A 2,733-nucleotide genomic window follows, 5' to 3' on the forward strand; every position below is an offset into this window, starting at 1 on the left:
AATTCTGGAGCAGCACTGTGCACACTGCATGGTCGGCTCCTGGTAGACGTGGTGTCGAGAGCATGTAAGGACGATGCCCGCAATACCTGGAACATGCACCATGAATAACAGTTGTGAGGATTAAATAAAATTGCAGATATAAAGATTTTGGTGCAAGTAGGTACTCAGTATTGGTTGGTTCCCCTTCTACTTCTTTTTACCCTTCTTCCTGTTTTATTATTACCTTTAAGGTCAAATGATGGTATTTGCATTCTTTTCTGCTCAATTTCAAAGAATCTAGCCACAGTTCGATTTGGTTTTTAATGATCCTAAGTAGTTTTAAGTGTTGGGATAAGATCTGGATTTTTATATTTGCACTGACTGGTTTTGATATAAATTCAGAGGATCTGCCTAAAATGATCTAAATAATAATTTGTGTTGTACAGCACGTGCATGCGTATAGTAGGAAGTTTTTTAAGTGAAAAAATGGGCATGGATGCTTTCAGATTTTGTTCAAACCTGTGTATGCACAATGAGACTGATTGCAGAGACATTCCGTCTCATTTCTGACATTCTTCATGTTCTCTCTGTTAAGGTAAAGGTGACTTTCAAGCTATTGGAAAATTTAGGAAGGTATTAGGTTATGTCGCTGCTGAAAGTGAATAGTAAAAAAGATAGGGCCATTTATACTTTGCTGAAGAATAATAATATTTCCCTGGTTACATTACAAGGCAAAAGGCAAAGATAAAGTAGCCTCTGTGTTCTACATCATTCATTTAAATTGTATTAGCAATTGATAGTTAAAGCAAAAGAGCAAAATTATAATGGTGATTTTTTTTGTTATGTATATAATCGAACATGTCAAAAGTTGCATTTTTGTGTTTAATAACTACATGAAAGCAAATTTTTTAAAAACCTCAATTTTCATTTTCAGTCATATAATATTTAAGATACTCATAATATTCTATATTTACAATTTCAAAACAGTGCTTAAAATGCGGTACTAAACACTAAGAATAAAAAATGAATAAGATATGAGTCTGCTCTGGGGGACTTGACAATATAGTAGGGAAAGTAGACATGGAAATAAAGCACATATGAAACATCCCGTGGCAACACAGAAGGGATTAACTGTTATGGTATTGATAAAACAAAGTGATTTCTTTTTTAATGCAGTCAATTAAATCCAGCTTAGATAATTTGCTATTTTGTTTGTAGCCCCGATGTTTATTAGTCCCTGAGAGTAATGTTGTCATCACTGGAGCAGATTTTCAGGTGTTTTACAAACTCTGAGTTATAACCCACTAGTGGATCCTGCAATTAAAATGCTGTGATTGGCACTAGAAACAAAAAAAGAACACTAGACTGCAAATTAAAATAGACACTATCAGAATGTATCTCAACTCAGTAAGGGTTGCATTGTTTCATGAAACCTTTGCTTTTAATATCTGCACATATGTGTATATACATATATCGTAATGCTATTGAGTTTTGATATACAATCTGCTTATTTTATTTTTATTATTTTTTTTTAGGCGAGGCAAACCCTTGCTTGACCTCACAGATTGCAAGGACCTTGTCAGTTTACAATCCATTATTTTTTTAAATTTTTTATATTTTACGCCTACAGCACCTGGTCTTCCTAGGTGGTCTACCATCCAAGTCCTAACCAGGCCCGACCCTGCTTAGCTTCCGAGATCAGACAGGATCGGGCTTGTTCGGGGTGGCATGGCCACAGACTTCCAATTTATTTCTTACTATGGGTCTTGGACTGAAAAGTTTGGAAGCTGCTGGATCAACTGACAGGCACCTGGCTGCATGCCTCGAGGGTGGTACGTACTCCAGCAGCTAGCACGAAACAGCATATTGGTGTCTTTACATATATTATTTAAATCCTAAATCGCTTTCTTTCAGCCCCACCTACCCACCTCTCTAAACTCTTGTAGTGACTTCCTGACTGTCCCTCAGCCCCAGGAGCCACCACCAGCCATATCCCACCTTCACCACCAGCCAATTGGTTGGGTCACTTGGAAGAGTCCCCAGAGCTTGAGTAATGTGTCACACACTTCCATTTCCATTAGAATTAACCAAGAGAAGCTTGTGCAAAATATAGATTTCTTCCCTCTAATGCCATTGCCTCCCCCAGTCCCACAGATCGAGTCGGTAAATTTAACAAGGGCTCAGGAATTTGCGTTTTTGAAATGCGCTCTGTTGATTTCAATATCAGTGACCCAAAATCACACCTCAGGGAAACAGTGCTCCAAAGCAGTGGCCTTGAGACTTTTTTACTCATGTGCCTAAGAAAGAGAATTTATCCTCTCACGCACTTGACACCTTAGTCTGTCCGGGCAGCTATGACAAAGCGCCACAGACTGAGTAGCTTATAAACAACAGGCGTTTATAAATGACAGGAATTCATTGCTCACAGTTCTGGAAGCTGAAAGTCTGAGATACAGGTGCCGGCATGGCCGAGTTCTGGTGGGAGCCCTTTCACGGGCTCATCCTTTGCTGCCTTTTTGTTGTGTCCTCACAGGAGAAAGCGAGAGGGAGCTGGATGGAGCCTCTTTTATAAGGGCACTAATCTCACTAACGAGCGCTCCATCCTCATGGCTTAAGCACCTCCCAAAGGCCCCGCCTACCGATGCCATCCCCTTCGGGGGTTGGGATTTTAACACAAACATTCAGACCACAGCACTTGTTATCTAACATCTGTCATAATTTTAAATGGTTACAAAGGATGATGTCATTGCCAAT

General features: G+C 39.4%; 1 protein-coding gene and 1 pseudogene across 1 annotated transcript in view; one reads left to right on the forward strand and one right to left on the reverse strand.

The window, feature by feature from the left end:
• Positions 1–2,733, forward strand: part of NBAS (neuroblastoma amplified sequence) — a 267,834-nt gene that overhangs the window by 204,011 nt on the left and 61,090 nt on the right.
• Positions 1,601–1,719, reverse strand: LOC111737606 (annotated as a pseudogene).

The sequence above is a fragment of the Pteropus vampyrus genome, unplaced genomic scaffold, assembly GCF_000151845.1.
Source record: "Pteropus vampyrus isolate Shadow unplaced genomic scaffold, Pvam_2.0 Scaffold28, whole genome shotgun sequence".
In the NCBI taxonomy this organism is placed as follows: Eukaryota; Metazoa; Chordata; class Mammalia; order Chiroptera; family Pteropodidae; genus Pteropus; species Pteropus vampyrus.